The sequence below is a fragment of the Pogona vitticeps genome, chromosome 5, assembly GCF_051106095.1.
Source record: "Pogona vitticeps strain Pit_001003342236 chromosome 5, PviZW2.1, whole genome shotgun sequence".
In the NCBI taxonomy this organism is placed as follows: domain Eukaryota; kingdom Metazoa; phylum Chordata; class Lepidosauria; order Squamata; family Agamidae; genus Pogona; species Pogona vitticeps.
Window position 1 is genome coordinate 134,069,166 of NC_135787.1, and position 24,176 is coordinate 134,093,341.

The window sequence follows — 24,176 nt, forward strand, 5'->3', positions numbered from 1 at the left end:
AACAAGCAACAGGGAACAACGAAGAAGGAAATGAGTGTCTGCCGGATGATGTATGCCAATCAAAAGTGGAACTGGAGGAAATTAATGGAGAAAACCTAAGAGAAACAACGTCAATCTTGGATCCGAAGAGAGTATTAAGGGAAGACAAGGGGAGAAAATCAGCAAAATTAACCAAAAAAAGCCTGGAAGATCTATTGAAGATAGACCAAGTGCATAAAGAGCTAGTGGACATAAATCAGATGCACAAAATGGTTTCAGAGGGCATGAAAGATGGCAGAATGCTTAGAGACACAGAAACACAAAGTGAAAAAAGAGAAATGAGAGAGGGAATTACTTAGAAAGATGAAAGGAGGAAAACAAGAAGGGGCCCCTTAATGTTGAAAAACATGTATATATTTAACATCGGAAATTGTAAAGGGGTGTATTCTTTATATTAAAAAGGAGAATTAAATTGAAATAAGGGAGCCCTAATCAGGGTAAAGATGTAATATGGTGGGTTTTCATTTTAGGTAAACTAAACTAGATATAAAGCTGGGGCATAGATCTGGAACCACTTTCAATAAGAATGTTATTAGAAGACCTTGAAAATACTGTACACTATGAGAGTAACATTATGATAGTAGTCATATTATATACTAAAATATGTACATGGATGGTTTGAATGTCTGAAAGATGTCTGGAATTTGGGGGGACAACCGGGAAGACACCGAGACGTAAAAAACAAATAATTGTAAGCAAAATATGTAACACGATGTTTGACAAGCACAAACCAATGTAGATAGATTGAAAAACTAATAACATGTTTAAAAAAAGTTGCTCGTAGCAAAGTCCAACAGGCTGCCAGGAAATGTTCCAATGATTATTGGCTTTAGCTCTGCTCTGAGATACAGATAGCAGCGGACACAGGTAACATCAAGGGAATGTATGACAGTATCAAGCTTGTTTTAGGTCCAATACAGAAGAAATCTGCTCCTTTGAAGTGTGCTACAGACGTGATCATCCAGGACCGAGCACACATCGTCACATTGTATAAGAAAAACGGAGACAGGGTCGACTGCAATAACTACCGTGGCATCTCTCTTCCCAGCGTTGTAGGGAAACTGCTTGCTCATGTTCTGCTGAAGAGAATCCAGGTGCTTCTAGACAGAGTCTATCCAGAATCACAGTGTGGATTTCGAGTTAATAGATCCACCACTGTCATGGTATTTTCCCTCAGACAGTTGCAGGAGAAACGTAGGGAACAACAACAGCCGCTCTTTGTGGCCTTCATAGATCTCACAAAGGCCTTTTATTTGGTTAGCAGGGATGGCCTTTTTAAAATACTTCCCAAGATTGGATGTTCACCTCGACTCCTTAACATCATCAGGTCCTTTCATGAGGATATGAAGGGCACTGTAGTTTTTGATGGCTCAACATCAGATCCCTTTGACATCCGAAGCAGCGTGAAACAGGGCTCAGTCCTCACGCTGACCCTGTTTGGGGTTTTTTTGCTGTCATGCTGAAGCACCCTTTTGGAACTGCAACATAAGGTGTCTATCTCCGGACTAGAACAGATGGAAAGCTGTTTACTCTCTCCAGATTGAGAGCGAACACCGAAGTCCAGCTGAAATGCATGTGGGACTTCCTCTTTGCCGATGATGCAGCTGTTGTTGCCCATTCTGCTCAAGACCTGTAACAACTCATGAATCGTTTTAGTAAGGCCTACCGAGACTTTGGACTAACAATCAGCCTGAAGAAAACACAAGTCATGGGCCAGGGCATGGACACACCTCCCTCTATTACCATCTGTACACAAGAGTTGGAGGTTGTTCATGATTTCATGTACCTTGGCTCAACTATATCTGACACCCTCTCCCAAGACATCAAGCTGGATAAACGCATTGGCAAAGCAGCTACCGTGTTCTCTAGACTCACAAAGAGAGTATGGCTTAATAAGATGACACCATATACCAAGATTCAGGTCTATAGAACCAGTGTCCTGTGTACACTCAGGCAGTGCATGGCAGGAGAGGAAGCTGAACACGTTCTCTATGTCTCTGACACATTTTTGGTATGACCTGGCAAAGTTCCAACTAGAGTAGTCCTAGATCGAGCTGGAATTTTTAGCATGTATAGACTACTGAAATAGTGACGTTTACGTTGGCTTCACATGTTGTGAGAATGGCTGATTGTCATATTCCAAAAGATCTCCTGTATGGAGAATTAGTGTAGGGAAAGCGCTCCAGAGGGAGACCGCAGCTGAAATACAAGGATATCTGCAAGTGGGATCTGAAGGCCTTAGGAATGGACCTCAACAGATGGGAAACCTTGATATGTGAGCATTCAGCCTGGAAGCAGGCAGTGCATCACGGCCTCTCGCATTTTGAAGAGACCCTTGTCCAGCAGGCTGAGGCAAAGAGGCAGTCCCAAAAGCAGTGAAATCAGGAAGCCAGACAGGGGACAGATTGTATTTGTCTTCAGTGTGGAAGGAATTGTCACTGTCGAATTGGCTTCTCAGCCACACTAGACACTGTTCCACACCACGTTACCATAGTCTCTCAAGACTGGAGGATGTCTAATCTAAATCTCCAAGAAGCTCATAAGGTAATTACATATTTTAAAAAAAATTTCCCTACTGCAGCTGTTCCACCCCGGCAACTGATAATTAGGAGCATATTGCCTATAAAGATGAAGGTTACCGAACAACAACTGATAGAGCTATTTTCCACAAATTTGTATAATCTCCATGTAAAGCCATTTGGGACCTAACTAGACAATACATCAACTGTGTATCTAGAAAAAAGTGCATCATTAAGAGGATGAGAGTCTCTGTTTACTCTAAAAGAGTCTGCCTGTGATGGCAGATAGCATTGTGTAACACCAAAAGATCTGGGCTGCCCAAAGGGAAAAACTTGTAGGACAAGGAACTATGCTTTTGTCTTTGAATGTTTCAGTACCACTGCCACATTTTAGTGGCAAACTCCTGCCAGTTAAGAAATTGGTATTGTTTTTTCCTGTCATTTCACAGTTGTGTGACTTGGTATACAAAAGTGGACCAAACTAAATGTGAAAAGAAGGTCCATAATCTTCAAGATGGTAAAAGGTATCCAATGTGGCCTCTGGTTTAGAATGGGTCTTCAGCAGCAGAAAGTGGACTTAACTCATATTTCTACACATTTACCCTTAAAATACTCAGTAGCCTTAAAGATGAAATTATCTGTTTGTAGGTGAGGGAAACTTTATGATACTTATCTTTACATAGTTGTCTTCCTCTGCCTGTCAACTGTTTTAAGTGATTATATCCTATTTGAAGAGTATAAATTTGAAAAGCAGAATGGCTGAAGGTTTAAGTCCCATAAATCATACCCATAGTTCAGTGGTAGAGCTCCTACTTTGCATGAATACATTCCTAAGTTCACGCCTCAGTACCTCCTGCGGGTACATCATGTTTATTTCTGAGTGAACTTCTATTGCCCTTTACTACTTTGAAAATATCCTTTAAGACCCTTTGTGGTAAACAGTGCTGGGACACCTGGATTCAAACTCCCACTGGTCCATGAAACTCAGTGGATGAAGTGGGCTTATTACTCCTTTTCATGAGGATAAAGTGGGGAGAAGGAGAGGTATATATGCCACCTTAATATCAAAACAATAACTGCCCAATTTGGCTCTCAGTAAACCAAGGAGGTTGGCCCACTCAGTTAAATTCTTTCCCCACAAAACAACTCTCTCCAACCGTGTAACAGTTTGTATTCAACTGTGTCCACATTGCTTTTCACTCTACTGAAACGGAAACCGTTCTTTTTATTTTACCAAACTGCAAATATAATAAACAATACTTCACTTAGGAGTCCACTGTAACCCTCTAGAACTGAAAGGAAGTGAATTCTACTTCTTTTCTTTTTTCTTTTTTAAAAAGTAACCTCACAACATACTTCTTCTACAGTCCTGTAGAGTTTCTAAGGTACTGAAGCAGCCATTTGAGGAACCTTGAAACATCTGATGACATCTAAACCTCTGATGTGTTTAAGAACAATGATAGTCATGCAAATTACATTTCAGAGATTGTATGTTTCCAAGATGGATGCTACCTGAGGGTGTTCTATGGCAGTGGTTCTTAACCTTTTTGAAAGAAACGCCCCCTTGAGCCATTGAGGAAGTTATCATCGCCCCCCTCCCCCGTGGTGATATCTTTTATTTATTTATTTATTTATTTATTTATTTATTTATTTATTTATTTATTTAAGACACTTAAATCCAGTGACCCCCTGAAAACAAAATTAAATTCCAAGAAAATGAAATGCCCCCCAAAAAGTAACATTTAATGATTTAGTTGCAAGTGAATTTTAAGACGCAAAAAGAAATATAAAAAGGGCATAAAAACAAATGCAGGAACTAAAAATTTCAAGACAAAAAGTCTGAAACTAAATTAAAATTGGAGGAAAACATATATTCATGCTCACTGTAAAAAGGCTGCAGCCATCTTCACAGGTTTGGCTTGCTCCAGCACCCCCTATCGCCCCCCTTCTGCTCCAGTGCCCCCACACCGCCCCTTTTCATTCTACCGCCCCCCTGAAAAATGAAATCGCCCCCTGGGGGGCATTATCGCCCACGTTAAGAACCTAGGTTCTATGGCACTGGTTCTTAACCTTGGGTTACTCAGGAGTTTTGGACTGCAACTCCCAGAAGCCTTCACCACCAGCTGTCCTGACTGGGGTTTCTGGGAGTTGCAGTTCAAAAGCATCCAAGTAACAAAGGTTAAGAACCACTGTTCTATGGGATGCAAACCTCAAAACATATTTTGAGAGAAACAGTGAAAAGCAAGAAAGTAAGACTGGGCTAAAGTTTTTTTAAGTATGTACAAATATAAAAATAACTTTAAACATTACTGTCGCGCACCCCCAGTGACCCCTGTGTGTTTGGCCTCTCACACAAGCTCACCTTCAGGCACGACTTGTTCTTTTCCCTTTTTCGTTGCCACCAGAAGATATTATCCTCACTATATCAATTATGAATCTCACACTCGTGCTGCCAAATAAAACAAGGTTTATTTAAGGATTAATAAGTGAATAACAGAAGGAAAATCATGGGTGTTCTATTATCATTCATTCAATAAACGTGGATTTGATTACTTGTATGCTTGCTTGTACAGTATTCATTTACAGTGGGGTCTCTACTTAAGAACGTCCCTACTTAAGAACAATCCAACTTAAGAACAGCTCCATTTGCTAAATTTTGCTTCTACTTGAGAACAGAAATCCAAGATAAGAACAGGAAAAAAAAACCTTTCCTGCTCTTTTTTTAACCTTAGGTCATCTTAGGTTAAAAAAAAATTCTCCCCCTAGGGGTAGAGTACGTATTAACCAGCTTTGCATTAGTTCCTATGGAAACTAATGCTTCAATGTACGAATGCACCTCTACATAACAAAAAAACAGCCAGAACGGATTAATTGGTTTTCAGTCCATTCCTATGGGAAATTTTGCTTCAACTTAAGAACGTTTCAACTTAAGAACACCATTCCAAAACGGATTAAGTTCTTAAGTAGAGGTTCCACTGTAGTTTCTATGGACGGAAAAGAGCAGATACAGATTAAACGGTTTTCAATGCATTCCTATGGGAAATGCAGATTCAACATAAGAACTTTTCAACTTGAGAACCACCTTCCAATACGGATTAAGTTCTTAAGTAGAGACCCCACTGTACTTTAATCAAGGTCTCAATATATTTTCTGTCAATGCACTTCTAATTCCTTTTAACTCTTTAATATTCTCTCACTAACCAATTGTCCAATATCTAGTCTAAACACTTCACAGTCTCCTCCATAACTGTCTTCAACGCTTCAACTGTCTAAACTCCTCGCCGCTGAGCCAGCTGTCTGCTCACCCGCCCACCTCTGGAGAGCTGCTTCCCCTCCTCCTCCGCTGCTGCCGCCTGCCCAGCCGCTTCCCCTCCTCCTCGAGTAACCCTTCTCTAAGCCTATAGTTGGCATGAAGTAGAATGGTCTATGCATTAAGCAATGTAGAGAGATGTTCACAAAACTAAGGGGAAATATATATTAATGAGCACCCGAATGTCTGACTTTTTTAAAAATTAACTTTCCAATCTCTTGGTGTTTAAACTATTGTTACATTATTATACTAAGAGCCTTTCCAGAATGAAGAGAGAAAATCTTAAATATGATTTTACTCCATTATACCCATTTTGAGCTTTGGTGAGAAGGAAGCTGCTGCAAGAATTCTGAAAATCCCATTTATTACTTACCCAACCAAAAAACCTTCTCTAGATTTCTTTTCTCCCTCCCTTATAATCTCATCTACTTACCCGCCCCTTACTCTTTCTTCACTTTAAAACTCTTCAACAAGCTAGAGCAGGAGGAATTTTTATAATATAATGAAATTCACTGATGATCTTGTCTCCTGACAACAGCTTTCTTTCTCTGCACTCTCTCACACCTGACAGACTAATCACTGGTAACTGAGGTAAAACACCAGGTTAAGTTAATACAGTGGTGCCCCGCATAGCGACGTTAATCTGTTCCAGGATTAACGTCGCTATCCGGAAACATTGCTATGCGGAACGTAAAACCCCACAGGAACGCATTAAACTCCGTTTAATGCGTTCCTATGGGGGGAAAACTCACCGGTAAGCGAAGATTCCCCATCCGGCCGCCATTTTCGCCGCCTCGGTAAGCGAGGGAAGGGCGCAAAAACGCTGCAGGTGGCCATTTTCTGCACCCGGCAGCTATTTTGGAACCACCAATCAGCTGTTTTCTAAACATCGCAATGCGAAGATTGGTAAGCGAAACGCTTACCGATCATCGCAATGCAATGTTTTGCTACCTAAAACATCGCAATGCAATCGCATTAGCGATCGCAAAAAACGTGTCACTATACGGATTCGTCGTTAAACAGTGCGCTCGTTAAGCGAGGCACCACTATACTGAGTTAGGAAATGTCCAACTTAACTGGGGAAGCAACTGACTGCAATAAGCTAATGCTGATCTCTGTACGTGGCCTTCTGTCAAACAAGGATACAACATGAACAGATATTTTTCAAAAACTTATCGTATTTTTCAGTCTGTGTCTCCCTTCATATGTGTGAGAAACCCTCAGGGGGCCATACAGCCCTCACTGAGAATAGCTGATTTAGAAAAAGAAGAGATGAGGTTAAGTAGAAAAGGAAGGAAAAAAATCAAACCGATTTGATCGCTCAGCATGGTTTGTAACTTGTCTGAGTAATGACACCATTTTCCATTTTAGAAAACAGCAATTTCAAGCCTCCAAACAAGCAAAAGAAAGACCTCTCTGTGGTTCAGGCTCCCATAATTGGGCAAACGTGCATGAGGAAATCACATTGTTCTTTCTAGTATGAAGGCTGCCAATAGGGGAGGAAACATACATAATACAGTATAGTTCACAAAGCCACACCGACTAGGTGTGATGTTGTAACCCAAGATGTCTGCCATATGCCTTGTACTGTGGATGTAAACACATTTTAGCCTGCTTGGTTCTTTTCTCAGGAGATGAAATTATGAGAAAATGGCAGAAAAATTTTAGCTCAGCTTTTTCTCTGAAACAAAACTGGCCAAGCACCAAAAAGAAAAGCAAAAAATAAAAGACAGAAAGCTAACACTGGGCACGATCCAAAATCTGCCTTCTGGGAACAGGAGAGCTCCTCCCATTGACAAAACTCTTCTGAAGACAAATGTTGGCAACTCCCTTTCCAAAAAGCAAGATCCTTTCCTCCTTGAAAATCTATTCCATATGGCTGGAGGACTCTCATGAAAGTGGGGACTTCAGGCTGAGAAAATAAATGGTGAATGCTTCCCCACTTTAGCCAGCCTGCATGTTTTAACCAAGTCTTTAGTTTCACTGTTACCTGTGTAAATAAATGCTGACAGTACTGTGATACTGTAAATAAATACATAATTGTACAGTTATATATATAATCAGTAAATAATTGCACAACAGTCCATTCTGATCTCTAGCAATCTCCTGACCAAATACATCACCTACATAATTTTATTAGCAAAAAATGTATAATGTACAAGTCTGATTTTTCACTTTTAAATATTTTTATAAGGACATACAATGAAATGTAGCTTTCCATAGCTGCAGACTCTACAATGATTTGCATACAAAAGATCTCAGTTTCAGTTTCTGGAATCTCCAAGAAGGGCAGGACTGAAATCCAAAAGAGCCATTTCCTCTGAATACTGACAAAACTGGACTAGATGCACTGTCTCAATATGGCCTCAATACTAACAAAGAAATCTCATTGAATCTTTTCAGTGATGCACGTTTCTATTGTTACTATTTCGCACATGACACTTTGTGTGAGCATTAAAAGAGATAGTGGCTCTCCTATTTGATAAGATCTCCCACCACAAAGATTTAATGCAAAGATCTCAAGGAAAGTTAGTTGAAGTGAGCGTTACTTTCAAAGAGCAAAACAATTTTACATGGTATTCTCGAAGGTTTTCATGGCCAGGATCCGAGGGTTGTTGTGGGTTTTCTGGGCTGTTTGGCCGTGTTCTTGAGGTTTTTCTTCCTAACATTTCACCAGTCTCTATGGCCAGCATCTCCAGAGGACAGGAGTCAGAACTGAGTGACATCCAGAGCACAGAGTTCTGACTCTTGTCCTCTGAAGATGATGGCCACAGAGACTGGCGAAATGTTAGGAAGAAAAACCTTCAGAACACGGCCAAAAAGCCCAGAAAACCCACAACAACCAATTTAACATGGCCTGCTTAATTTTGCTTAAGAAAATCTATTAAAACGCAACAATACGTTGCATAACTGCACAAGAGTACAAAAGTGAAATGATGGAACTTTCACTCACAAAGAAAAGGCAACCCCACCTCTTCAGAAAGGTCCATACCAAGAATACAGGAATGGATAGTACAATGGTCTTCTGTGTGTTACTTTTGCCAGTGCTATGCCTGAGGAGAGGAAAGGAGTTTCACTCCTGTTGTTTATTGATTTTCTAGATTAAGAATCCCAGGGAGAGAATTGTAACAGACAACCATAAAATTATTTTTGGTGTGCTTATTTGCCTTTCCCTTGCATCTATTTGGCCTGTGCCTGTAGACAATTATGCGTTCCAGCCTAGACTCAGGTGCTAATAATGAAGGACAAATAGAATCATATGTGTAAACTTCCCCTTCTGATGAAAATTTATATTAACTTTCTGCCACTGTAAACAGAACTGCATAGCTCAGCGTCCCTGATGAATTGGTGATGAATTCAGTCATTTATATCCCAGGAATCTGTGCATTTATGGGAAAAGATGAAAACCGTCTGTATTGTGTAACCTTGCACTTTTTGAGTAAGAAAAAGAAAACACCAGCCTGTTTAGTTCATAACTTAAAGTGTGTAAATTTCAGCTCAAATACCAGATTTCTGCATGAGTCTGTCAGTCTCCACTTTGGGGCTCTATGCCAATATAAACAAGCCAAACAGTGCAGAGTGCATGTTATCGCTACAACTGTGAACCTACACACACTCAGCCTGCCATAAAAATTGTTATGAATATCTTTAAAATACTACAGAATCTTTTTTATACACTGAAGCTGGACAGTTTTGACAGTTTGGCAGTTCTGTTAGGGAGAACAAAGTAATTTAGTCAGATAACAACCTGGCCTGGTTTACTCTACTTAAAATATTCCCCAGTGTCTTAACTGTTACTTCTTCTTTTCCAAAGACAGCTTTTTTATGTGTTTGGACCAGTTGCCTCAGATAGGTAGAATTACTTATTGTCACATACTTAAAATACTTATGGGTAAGGAAAGCAAGAACAGAACACATGCTTCTCCACAGAGAGCCAAAGACACAAAAGGGCAGGGAAACAAGACTTGTTTGTTTATTAGATCTTTAGACCATTTTTGGGTATGCAGGAGGACCCTGAGGAAGTGTTCTTCAATTGTGGGAAATATGAAATGGGCATAATCATAGTTTATTTAAAAGAACTGAAATTAACTGAAAAAAATAAACCTGTGAACTTCATACGGTCAACTCCCGACTTACGAATGGCCCTAGTTACGAACATTTCGACTTACGAACTGCTCTGACAGGAAAATATTGCCTTGACTTGCAAACTATTGAGTTATGAACGGAAAAACACACAGGAGGTGGGGAAAGTGTGGAATTTGCTCTCTTTTGATTTTTTTCCTTTTCCTCCCCTCCTCCTGTTGATTCCTGCCGATTTTACAGAGAGCTGGGGGGGGGACCAGGCAATGAGAGACGAGGTTTAATTAAACTGATTGCTCGCCAATTAAAAGACCTGCTAGCACTGACCCCCACCCAAACCCTCGAGGCGTGCGCTGTGGTTTTGCACGAGAGGCAGCATGGCTGGTTCCGCCGGCATTGGAGCTCCTAGGACCCCCCTCTGCTCCATCTCCCTTCCTCTGGCGCCCCCACCTGTCTCCTGCCTCCTCTGCCTGGTCCGGCTCGGTGGCCCTGCTGGCGTCGCAGGAGCCCCCGATGTCTTCATCAGCCTCCCCGCCATCGTTGATGAGTTGTCTCCCTCCACTTGGGGGGGAGGGAGGGCGTGGAGAAGCAGCAGCAGCTCCCTCCCATGGCTGGCTGGTTCCACCGGCATCAGAGCTCTCGGGACCCTCTCTCTGCTCCATCTCCCTTCCTCCAGTGCCCCCACCTGCCCGTCGCCTTCTGCCCTGAGCTCTGTGGAGCGTGGCTCGGCTCCCGGGAGGATCGGGGCAGAGGGGGCCTGACAAGAGTGGCGCAGAGGAGGAGGAGCAGCAGCAGCTCCCTCCCCCACCTGGCTGGTGAACTCCAGCAACTGCCAAAGCCAACCTCTTCCTCCCTGGATCGCTCAGCTGCCTGATTGCTGGCTGGCTGGCGCGTGCTCTCACACACTCAGAGGATTCCGCACGTGCCTCAGAGCTGGAGCATCGGCGATGGCACAGCGTTCATGTCCCCCTTGGGACGCAAGAAACCAGCTCAAAGGTAAGCGAGGGAAGCGATGCTCCTTGGGCCAGCTTTCGCGGACTGAATACAGGAGAGACTGGCACGGGGGAGTGGGGAGGAAGGACCACGACTGGGAGGACTTTTCTAGGCAGAGCTGGAGAAAGTTAGGGGTTTCGGACAACTCCCTAAATCCCCCAAAACTAACATTCCCAGGCTCTGCTTTTGATGCAGGGGGTTTTAATGTCAGGTGTCTGACACTAGCCACGGAGATGTGTGGCAAATGTTCCCACGCACTGTAGTGGACTCAGGAAGGCAGGCATTTTTGTGCTGCAGGAATGGTTGCTGGATTCTTGCTGTGCCTTGCTGTGGGGGGGTGGTTTAAGGTGCTTGATTTAAAAGGTGTTCCCTCCCTCCTTTGCTGCCTCCTTCCAGGTCTTCTGTTGAAAATGTGTCTGTTCCCTCCTTCCCTCCCTCTTTTCTTTCCTTTTTTTAAACCTAAGTCATCGTAGGTTAAAAGGAAAAAAAGAAAAACATTCTGCCCCTAGTGGTAGGAACAGATTAACTGGCTTTGCATTAATTCTTATGGGAACTAATGCTTCGACTTACAAACCACCCCTCAAACTAAGAACCAAAAACAGCCGGAACAGATTAATTGGTTTTCAGTGCATTCCTATGGGAAATGCTGATTCGACTTACGAACTTTTCGACTTGCAAACTTCCTTCCGGAATGGATTAAGTTCGTAAGTCGAGGGTTGACTGTACAGTTTAGTTTGCATCTGGCTCCCATACTCTTTCTTCTTCTCTACAGAATGTAAACATGGGTATTATAAATTTAATTTATAACATCCCTTCCCCAAAAAAAAGGTAGCTGCAACATATAAAATTAAGAAACATAGCAAAGTGCTTCTTATTTTGAAAGCCAGACATTTAAATAAATACATATAAACATAACAGTTGACAATAAAAATATACCCAATATTAGAAAATTATTATAAAAATATATATTAAGAAATGACACACTTAATAAAAAAAATACTTTTCAAAAGCTTTCATGTCCTAACTTACTCCTAAAAGCCTTCCTCATCACACATACAACTATTACTGTTTGAGGGTTCCTGTATTAGAGAAAACAAGTTTCAATAATATTCCAACTTGATGCTTTCATCTTAATAGCTGTAGTTGCATTTTGTACCTTTACTTGTAAAAATGCAATATATGTGATTACTGACTTTAACAAAATTTGATATTTGTAATTATACTCAGTACATATTGAAAAATATGGTTCTCATCCCAGCAGTCCCAAATGGAAGTAGCTACATTGCTTGTATTTGAAAAGACAATAGCTTGTAGTCCATGTTTCACTGGTTATGAGATTGCACACCTTTTCATGATACACTTTATCTCAAAGTTGTCTGTGGCTGTTCCCATTATGCTGTGTGCATGACCTTTTAGTAAGCTGAAGAAGATACAGTTATCTTCTCCACTGACATGCAACATCTATCAATCAACATGTTTTCCCGTAATTTATTCAAGGCAAATAGCAGCTCCTAGGCTAGTGAACCGCGGCACTATCCCAGTGATTTTGATTAAGGAATGATGTGCACGGCTTAGGTGAGAAATGAAAAATGCAGACTGCTGTTGATAAAGATGTAACTGAAACAGGAAATAGAACTGAGACATCAACACAGATATTTAAATACTTCATAAGAAGCAGTCATTATAAACTGGTTAAAGACTCTAATGATCATCTCACACCACTGACAAACTTTTAAAGATGCCAATCTAGTTTACTGTTAAGTTTCTGCAAAAAATGCTTGTACAGCTTTGCTGGACTAATCCACATTCTTCCCACTGAATCAAGAATGTAAATTAAGATAAAATGATTCTTTTTCAATTTCATGCTGAAGTAGCTCAAGTTAGTGGATGTAATTTCTCCTAACAAGAAAAATTTATCACTGTACAGCTCACTCAGTTGCCTCTTATAGTTGCCTCGCAATATACATTTATGGAAGTGAAAGGATAAAGGGATTGATAAATGTGGCAAAGGAACAGACCTTTTAAGTAATTCTGGAAAGGGGGACAGCAATTAAATTACTTTAAAATATTTAAATTTCAAGATGCATTGCATCATCAATTCATTCATGTAATTTGTGTTCCAATGAAGCCACGCCTTGTAACTGTGTTCACATCTTGAAAAAACCAAGAAGGGTTAGGAGACTGAGTAGTATTTTGATGATTCTTGTATTTTGATTCTTTACATGTTTATTTGCAATTCAGTTGAACAGCGTTCAACAGGACTTAGTTCCTAAAACGTCTGTGTGAAATTTTTATAAGGGACGGGTCAGTAGCAAATCGCAAAGATTTTTATGGTTCAATCTTATCTTTCTATGTTATCCCAAACAAACAAACAAACAAAACCAAAATTCTACACCATAACAGTTAGAATTATTTAAAAAGATGAAAACTACAAAAAATTAACCAGTATCTAGCGTATTAAAGCAAGACATTTTGTGGACAAATACACTTCCTCAATGTACGAGTCGGACTACATGGCAAATATTTATAGTTATACATGGACCCAAACCTAAAAGACTGTTTCCTGGGCAGAAGTTGTTGATATGCTAGTACAGACTAACATGGCTACCTCTTCCAAAGCTTTAATTTACTTATCCATGCTGCTCCCAGAAAGGAGGTAAGGAATGATGGTTCATCACTTGCAGTCTGTAGACAGGAAATACTAGATTAGCCAGATGGCAAAAGAAGATATGGCACTCATCATTCTATTGATCGTGCAGAAGAGGGAATTTCAGCATATCCTGTATATTCCTGTTACAGCAGTGCGACAATGGACCCAATTACCTTGGGAGGTGATAAGTGCTCCAGTATTAGAAGCATTTTTTAAAAAATTGGACAACCATCTGTCAGATCTGCTTTGATTTGGATTTCTGTATTGAGCGGGGGGTTGGATTCAATGGCCTTCCAACTCAATTATTCTATGATTCTTTGTAACCAGCTTATAGCAGTACATATTAGTAGGACTGGGTCACATTTTCTCAAAAAGAATTTTCTGTTACATTTTTGAAAATATTAGCTTTGAAGACCTTCCTAGACAGCTAGGGAATTTGAATGTTACCCTGAATAATATTCAGCAAAATGGTGGTTCCAATGTTATTGTCTGTGATTTGGGTGGACAACTCTGAGGATGTCTGTGGATCCAGTTTAAATATTGTTTAATGCTATTTAAATATTGATAAAGGAAGTAATGGTCTTGGCTTCCACTTCCATCCTCCTGTCTTTGTCCGCTGCTTCATTTCATCCACCAGTACAAACAATATTATTTCATTCAAAAATAACTCAGCTGAAATTTCTCAGAAGATAATTTGCTCTCCAGAGCCAGACTGGAGAAACAAAGTGCCTGGCTTTGAAAGGTCTTTCCTCAGAGACAAGCACTCTGGGCAATGTGTCTTGAGAGATCATCTATTCATGGATCTCCCACTAAGTTCCACCCAGAATGGCTGGCACTGAAGAAAGGCTCCACAAAGTCAGCCTTTTGGATTTATCTGGCCCTGTGGAAGCAAACACCAGGCATTTTATGCAACCAGCACTGCTCTGTGTGGATTCTAGCCATCTCCTTATCTTATTTTTGGAGTGAAACAAGGTTGGATGGCATCTATGAGATGAATTCCTCCTTAGGTTATAGGTAAGTAGATCTACATGGTGGGACATGGTGGCGCTGTGGGCTAAACCGCAGAAGCCTGTGCTGCAGGGTCAGAAGACCAAGCAGTCGTAAGATTGAATCCACGTGACGGAGTGAGCGCCCGTCGCTTGTCCCAGCTCCCGCTAACCTAGCAGTTCAAAAGCATGCAAATGCGAGTAGATAAATAGGGACCACCTCGGTGGGAAGGTAACAGCATTCTGTGTCCTAAGTCGCACTGGCGATGTGACCACGGAAGATTGTCTTCGGACAAAACGCTGGCTCTATGGCTTGGAAACTGGGATGAGTCCCGCCCCCTAGAGTCGAACACGACTGGACAAAAAAAAATTGTCAAGGGGAACCTTTACCTTAAGTAGATCTAGACAAGCATTGTGAAAATAAATACAAGCCAAGATATTTAATACAAAAAGATTAATACATTTGTTTGTTTGTTTGTTTGTTTGTTTATTTATTTATTTATTTATATCCCGCCCATCTAGACTACGTCTACTCTGGGTGGCTTACAATAAAAAATACCATAAAACAATTTAAAAAACCATTTAAACCAATGATGTTAGTATCATTCAAGATGAAGAAATATAGAAAGAAATTTAAAATAGAAAATAAGAATCAAGTATTGACGGGAGGAAAGGCCTGCCTGAAGAGCCAGGTCTTAAGTTGGCTTTTGAAAACACCCAGCGAGGGTGCAGTACAAAATAGTTGGTATCAGACTGGTGGGAACTCTTCAACTTGACATATTCAAGAGTCCATGGAAAATAACATTTTTTATATAGAGATTCTTCCTAATTTAGACTGCTTCAAATATTATGATAACCATGGGTGATGATCCTATTGCTTAGTGTAGTAAATAGTACTAGAGTAGGCCCACTGATTAAATGGAGATTAGGTGAGTCAAGTTCCCTTTAAGTTTATTTTATTTAGTATTTCTTTAAAATCAAATAAATATCATACCAAGAATATAAACAACACCAAAACGCATTCAAAGCAGTAAGGTACTGTACAGCAATCCATTTAAAAAATCCACTTAAGCAGCTAGTCATTGAGGGAAAGCTTGTCTGAAGAGAAAGGTCTTTGCCTATTTGCACACGGGCAGCAATGATGGGGCCAGCCTAGCCTCAATATTTCCATTGATTTAAATATGCCTACTCTAACTGTGACTTACTATGCTAAAGTAAGTCACACATAGAGTAGGCACATTTGAATCAATGTCTTGGAACACTGGAATATTTTTCAAATACGGTTTTGGTTGATATACCCTGGCTAGTAGGGCCTGTGACTCTATTCCTTTATATTTTCCTCAGTAGAGTCTGCTGGAATGAATAAAATGATCTCTGTTAATTTGGAATTAAGTTACTTCTTAAGTTATTGCTGGAGGGCCACATACCTCTGAAAAGACAGAAGAGCTGGCGAATTGCTGTTCAACAGTATTTTTCCCATAAAGAGAAAGATAAAAAGACAGAAGGAAATACAGACCAAAGCAAACCTAGATAAATGCAATATCAAATGCTGGGCAATATTACTATAAATATTAACAACATAAATCATTTAAAAAGTAAGTTTGTCCTTTAATATAAAATCCTGACGGAAAGCATTATCCCTATTATGCAAGTTACTATCTCTGCTGAAAGTTATAGAAAAACAAAAACAAGACAATATGTTCACAGCAAAAGCAAGGTTTTATAGCTTTTTTCATACCATTCTTTGTCAACAGAAGAATCACTTCAAGGTTGCTTATGCTCCATGAATCTATTAAATCCATCAGAATTATAAACCTACTATAACTATAAGCACTGCATTATCATCTAAGAAGTTCCGTTTCAAAAATATAGGCAGTCCTTCAGGATATAAAAGCTTTATTTATATTTTACTGTGAGTAAAAATATTTCCTGTATATGTACTGTATGAACCTTGTGATCTTGATATAATGGGCAAGAACCACCAGCGGTTACCACTTTACCTGCAATGTCATTTTTTAAAAGAGGATTTCACTGTCATCTTCATCATTAAGTTTATATGCTGTGTTCACCAAATGAGCAGAGTAGGTCTCAGGAACCATAAATAGGTTGCCTCCCTTCTATTATATAGCACAGCCAATTCACTGCAGGCCACTCATGCGCATTGTTACTAGGAATTAGCTGCCATGCCTTTTGACTTAGAGCAAGTGTCAGACTGGATTACAGAACATAATGCAGAGGCCACAAATATACTTAATAGTACTAGTAAATATTAATAAATTAGATCTGTAGCATACCTGCGGTGAGAATGACTCTGGAATATGATTAGATTTCCACTTTCATCACCCTAAACAGTATGTCCAATGACAATGGAAAATGGGGGCTGTATTTTAACAACATCTGTAGGGCCCTAGATTTCCATCCAGATGTTAGATCTTACTCTTCATCTTTACTGTTCTGGAAAGAGAAATCTCAACTACACCAATGAGCAAAATACTATTAAGGCTGGCTGGACATAATTTGAAAGAGTTTTGAGTTCACCTATCTTTGAAATCATCATGTGATTAAATGTGAATCTAGAACTTCCTTCTGTTGTGGTAAGATGATCCACACCCCACAGTAGGATAGAAAACTGAATACTAGGGTGGTACAGACATTTATTACTTATGTTTATATTATTTATATTACACAATTTTGACTTTGTTAAGAAAATTTCCCAGCCTGTTAGCATCATTTTAATATGATGAGCATTGCACTGTTGTAATCATAGCTGAAAAGTAAGGTATAATCACCATGCCATACCTCTCTAAGATACAGCATAAGTAGAAGCCAAACAGAATCATGTAAAATATTAGTTACTAAATTACAGTGAAACCAGTAGGACTCAAACTACTGATGGTTCAGAAGTGAAGAGTTAAAGACAAGCAGGAAAGAGACCAGTGTATTAAATAGCCAAAGCAGTTTTTATAAGGTACTGTATTGTAAAAAGCACTTTCTACAGCATGTTGATACATTATTGATGCAGACACAGAGAATCATCAGAGTGTTTCAAGCTCATAGTGTCTCTGCTAACTTCTGCTATCGTGTTTCCCCGAAAATAATATAGGGTCTTATATTAATTTTTGCTCCAAAAAACACATTACGGCTTATTTTCAGGGGATTTCTTTTTTCATGTACAACAATCTACATTTGTTCAAATAGAGTCATGTCATCTTCTTCTGTTTCCTGCACAATGGTGGAGGGCGCAGTTTCACTTAACTGGGACTTATTTTGGGGGTAGAGCTTATATTTTCAGGTTAGGGCTTATATTTTCAGGGAAACACGGTAGGAGTAGAAGAAAGGGAAAAGGAGTGGTATGTCACAGCTCTTTCTGCAGCTTTTTTTTTTTATTTGCTATTTCCCCACTGGCAACCATGGAAAGGATATTTAGACCACCTCTGAGGCAGATCTGAATGTTCTCCGGTTTTGGGGACATGGTCTTCAGCTGGGGGGGTTCACACTCTACAGATCAAACACTCTGTAGTTACCCCATGTCAATCTTAGTTTCTTCCTTTTTTCTGTCTCCTAAAAGAGCTTTAACATCTGTGTGAGCTGTTGAAGTTTCCAGAGAGTAGGGGATGAAAGGTGATCTGTGGTCAGATGTCTGTCTCTGACCTCAAAGAGGGCTCGGACACTAGCTATGGAACAGAAGATTGCATCCAGTATGATTGCATGGAAGTATTTAGGACTGCATTTTCAAACTAAGACAAGATCAATATACTTTTGATCTATTTCCCAGTAGATTAAAAAACAACAACTGCTGGGTGATTGGAAGTCTTCTTACTTGTGAGATGTCTCCAAGTTATTCTTGAAGGACATTCCACCATGAGTAGCAACTCTGGCTATTAGGAGGAGGCTTAATTGTAAGCCGCCCCGAGCAGACTTTGTCTAGAGGGGTGGGATAAAAACCAATAAATAAATCATCAAAGTACTTCCCAGAGGCTCTCATTGGGACTGCCCTTTCCCTCCCCCTCCCCCCCGGCCATGAGACAAAATATTCCAAAGCATTCAGTAAAAGTCTGAAACAGCTGCTTAAATGTAGAGTCAACAAAACCATTATCAATTGTACTCTTCAACTTCTGTTCAACTAGTGTTTTTCCCCCTCCAATCCCCCAGTGTGAAACAGGATATAAAATTCTCCAACAACTCCAAATATACATATAAGAGTTAGAAGAGTAGTTCAGGAAAAGATCTCCAACTGCTTTTCTCCATTTTTTTACACCAGGCAAGTCAAAGTAGCGGAAACTGGTCTGTTAGAACAAATGGCATGCCCCTCCTCTGCCTAATGGCTGGAAAAGGAGTCAAAGGCCATACTTCTTGTCAGAAGCTCCACAAAATAGTTTGCCCTCTCACAGGGCAAGGAGAATAATTTTGTAGTTTCTTGTCTTTGTGAGGGAAGACAAGAGAAGTGATGACTTGCATCCCTACTCTTTCCAGTGATGAAAATAGCGCAGATCACACAAAATGACAACGGCTGCTGATTTGTTCTGTGGGCTTTTGAGGATCAGAAGTATTGAAGAGGGTGTCTCCACCTTTTTTTAGAATCAGTCAATCATTCTGCCCTTGGTGTCGGCATGTGTGCTTTGCTGCTCAAATGGAAAGGACACTAGTTTGTGGAGAGACAGTTCACACAAATCATGGGGATCTTAAAGGGGGGGAGCGCTTCTTGTTTTGCTCTCACCTGGAGGTGGAGAACCCCATGGGGTTTAAAAAGTCTTCATCAAGGTGTCCTGTCAAGTTGAAAGACAGCCTAAATCGATGGGGAAGAAGAATTTCGTGAGTACTCTTTACATCCCTAGTAGAGAGTAAAAAAAAAAAAAAAGTAAATGATTGAGAGTGTTGTGAAATAGGTCACACTGTCGGGAGGGGGCAAATTCCATCCAATACTACCACTGTAGCAGCCATGGAGGAACTGAGGGAAACATTCGTAGCCATGACTCTCTGAATAAACATAATGAGGGCTAAGGTGAAACTTTAGGCCAAAAATCTTTTGCTTAGCTCTGTAGAGTTTTCAGTGTTGCTCTGCCCATTTAGGGAACAGCACAGATATTGCACAGAAAAAATGTTACATATCCTGGGGAGATGGTGCCTGTATATTGTACTGTATATGGCTTCTGACTACCAGATAGATGCTACCTTCATATTCCAATTCATCTTTCTCAGGGAACCTAGCTCTGCTTTGTTTCAACAGCAGCATTACGAGCTCACCTCTTCTTTTGGGGCATTCAGATTCTCACCAAAGAAATTATTTATATACATGGGAGTAACACAGTAGACACTGTTGGACTTTCCAAACACTTTTGATAAATAGAGACTTTTCGTAAAGAAGGGATGTAGACAGTGGGCCCCACTCAAAGATTTCCCTTGGGATCAGTATATTCCCTTCCCTGGTTACTGTCATTTCATCACTGCTATTTCTGATCCTATCAGTGTGTTGTGTGCGCGCGCACGCACGCACGCACGCACGCACACACGCACGCACGCACGCACGCACGGGGGGGGATGGGGCCAGAAATGGCAATGATAAAATGGCAGTAACCAGGGAAGGTAACTTTCATTTGGATAGTTCGATGATATCTGTAGACCATATGGAGATAATTAGGGAAGGCACCATATATGCAACCTTTAGTATCATGATATCTTTCTAAAAATATATGATGCAACTGTAGGCATCTGGTTGGACACTGTGGGAATAGAAGGCTTGACTAGATAGGCTTTTGGTCTGATATAACATAAATTGTGTTCTTCAAAACTGCAAGTGCTGATCACAAGTATCCGGGTCCTTTACAGAAAGCATTACCAGAAAACAATCCAATTAAAATAGTTCTCTGAAAAAGAAGGCTTAAATATTTCTATTAGACAAAACATTCACCTGAGCCTTACCTCAAATAAGAATAAGCTAAGAGAACTATGTACTATTTCAGATTACACTGATAATTTCTAATTGAGAATAGGCAAGAGAGGGATAGAAAAGCATGTGTGACCCAGCACATTTGTTTAACTTATTGAAAATTGGCTGAAACCTGAACTGCCTAATTGCACTGGCAGTAGTCCAGCAATTAAAGAGCTTAAGATGTTCATCTGGAGATGTGCTTCAGTATCTAATGTATTCACTTTTTAGCGCACAGAGGCTGCAGTGTGCTGTTTATCCAATAGCACGCCTCAGTGAAATGAATGGGGCTACTTCTGAGAAAATATATATTGGGCAAAATCCTTTTGGCATTGTTCCACCAGTATAAATCAGATTAGGGCACTACAAATAATTAATTTAAATCTTCCTATTCCCCCACTTTATTTTCCAAGGTTCCCTTTTGCCCTGGGGAAGCCTTTGGGAGCCTCAAGATGCTGGGGGGGGGGTGGAAGGGAGGGGGCTTTTAACAATTTCTGCTGGATTGCCTGTGTTGGTCCTGATTCCAGTGGCAGTGATGCAGTGGTGATATCACTATACAGTACAAGGCTTCCCTGCCCATCCTGAGGCTTCCCCAGGGCAAAAGGGAGCCCTAGAGAGCCCTGAAAGCCAAAGTGGAAAGATAGGTAGCTTTAAATTAATTATTTCGGGCATCCTGATCAAGTTTACACTGGCAGATCTGCACCAACAGGATTTTACCCATAGGATTACACTGTTAGTGTGTCTTTTATGATGCATGAAAACCATACTTGAACTCAAGCTTGTGTAAGTTTCAAAGAACAGTTGAGACAGATATGATGCATCATTAGATTCAGACATAATTCAGCCCTTTTCAGCTATTCAAAATTCTAATCATGGAGGGGCTGTAAGGAGACACACACACCCCCACACAGCTCCTCTTTACCCTGAGCCCCCTCCTGTATTGACAGCAATGGTACAAATTGGAGCTGTAACCACTTTCAACTGAATGTGGTTACAGTCTGCTACTAGGAAGTCTAATTACACACTTTCTAATCATGGCTCTCAATTGTTTATTGCGACACCTCCTGCAATATAAAGGCACAGGTCTACCTTGTTCCAAAGCAAGTTGCTTGGGAATATGAGGGACCTTTCAAAAGAAGTTTGTGATAGTTTGGGGATTTAGTGCTTTTAAAAATAGTAAGCACAAAGTGCATGCAGATTTTGGGCATGCCTGTAGAAGCTCTCTGGATCACATCCTTAATCCCACTCTGCCCAAAATGCTATTGATTAACTGATACAGTACATTTATGGGTGAAGTACAGGATTTTTTTTTCTTCAGCACAGTGTAAGGAAATTATTTTCATTTAAAATAAGCTTTGTAATGCAGTTCTTATTCATGACTAAAAAAACACAGAGATGAGTTTCAGTATCAATTCTCAGTATTAGGTTCCCTGAGGACAGTGGTTGCTGGAATACCTACTAGCACATAAAATCTACTTGTGATTAAAGAGCAACTGAAAATACTCCACAAAGTCATATCCAAAGTTTTCTTACATGACTGATTAAATCACTGAAGTAAAGAACCAGTGGTGAATACTGAAATATCATATAGTTTAAGTATCATACTATAATGAATGTTTCATTTCTTTGTAATGTCCAGCAACTAATTTGCTTAAAATTGACAGCAAAGACTTTCTTCTCCCATTGCACTTGAATGTTCGTATTTTAAGCAGATCTCTCTAAAAAAACACTAAAGATAATTCACCCATTGCTCTTCATAAAAAATGGTATTTATTTAAAATCAGAGTGCTTAGAGCCTTTACTTCTGAAATGTTTCCACAGATACTCATTATAATGCTAATGAAAAATTCTCTATAATTTTAACAATAACCCCAAATGCATTCTGCACAACTCACATATTTTTGCTTCACAATGAACAATGAACAATGGTTTTCATTAATTTCTCTGGTATTACATATACTTTCTGTTATCCAGTGCACGTTTACGGAATGCACACAAGAGTTCTAGCTATGGATGGGTGCAGGTTAATAGCTACAGTTCTATTGCTTTACCAAGCACAATTTGCAACTTGATTTCTTAAGCAAAAATAAAATCCAAACATAAAACTCTTTATGCCAGTCTCATATTAAATCACATTTTTATTTCCTCAACCGCAAGTAGAACAATGTTTTATTGTTATGGATTTAAAGGAAACATTTTAAAATCTTCCCTTTTGAATGAGTGCTACACTATCACAGTGTAATTTGTTTAAATATCTATCAAGAACAGTACAGGTTATCTCTTGCTAGCTATTCAAACGGTAATCTGAACAATTAAGATATTACTATCTATCAGTTTACTGTACCAGGACAATATCTGAAAATTGTTGCTGGTGAAATCTGACTAGGAGTTATCCGCAAAGGGCTAGCACAGAATGCTAGGGCTTTTGGTTACTTAATTCCATCACATATTGGAAAGGATTTTAAATGCATTGTCTTAATGTTGGTGTAATACATTTTTAAGTTGTTGTCAGACATGAACTTGATCAGTATTGTATTCTAGTAGTCCCAATATCTAAGCTTTGTGAATTTCCAGTTTCTTTTCTGGCATCCTCCCCCCGTCCTGCAAGTTTGGGACATGCAGCAGCTATTTTATACTAAAGGGGGAGACAGCAGGCTTTGATATTATGTATCTTTCCTGCCCTACAATTTGCATTAAAACACACACACAATATTTTGTTTTGAGTACATAAAGAAAATAAAAATACCATTAAAGTTCTAGATTTGTTGCTAATATTCACACTGAAATTTAGAGATTAATATTGGCAATAGACAAATTTATTATTAATATTCCTACTATGGTAAGTTTAATAACCTTTGCACCAATTGATGACTAATGATTAAGGTTATCACGGACTGTTTAAACTTCACCCCAAACAAGAAGGTACTCTAATACATTGGTAAATAAAATGTTATAATGGCAAAATAAGAAATATTGAAACTAACTAACTAACTAACTAACTAACTAACTAACTAACTAACTAACTAACTAACTAACTAACTAACTAACTAACTAACTTCCATTTTTATATTAGCCATCTAGCAAATTGCTACTCTGGGCGGTGTACAGAAAGTAAAACATAAAAATCATAAAACACATTCTAAAATACATTTCATGTTGCTAATTTTTTAAAAGTGAAACAAACTTTCTTTTTATCCTATGTTTTGCCTTTTTGAAATAATGCCTTTTTGAAATAAATATTCCTTCTCCCAATCAAATAACATAGTTGTAGTTACAAAACAAGCTGAGAGAATAATATTATCCCTAACCTCATGATCTCATGGTTAGCACCCCTACTGCAGACTCCAATTTAACATACTCCCACAACTGGAAATGTGGCAGGATGATTGAGCAGAGTTGTGCTGTATTATGGAAACATGATAAAACAAAATGCAAGCAAATAAAAATAAAATGTTCAAGAATGGTTTCAGTCCTCTTTGTCATCATATGTGCTGTAAGATTGTCGCAACAATTAAAGTGAGGAGCATTCTACTAACCAAATCTTACCAATTCTCACAGTACAGTACAGCGGTGCCTCGCAAGACGAGCACTTCATTTTACGACGAAATTGCATAACCATGAAGTTTTTGCGATCGCAAAAGCGATCGCAAAAGGATGTTTCCTATGGGGTTTT

General features: G+C 39.6%; 1 protein-coding gene across 8 annotated transcripts in view; it reads right to left on the reverse strand.

Moving 5' to 3' along the window:
• Nucleotides 1-24,176, reverse strand: part of FOXP2 (forkhead box P2) — a 576,890-nt gene that overhangs the window by 202,581 nt on the left and 350,133 nt on the right. Inside the window, exon 3 of one of the 8 annotated variants that reach the window (XM_078376826.1) lies at nucleotides 4,921-5,007. The exons of the other annotated variants lie outside the window; for them this stretch is intronic. The gene's annotated coding sequence lies outside the window, so the exon portion shown is untranslated. The remainder of the gene's footprint in view (nucleotides 1-4,920; nucleotides 5,008-24,176) is intronic. 8 annotated transcript variants of the gene reach the window in all.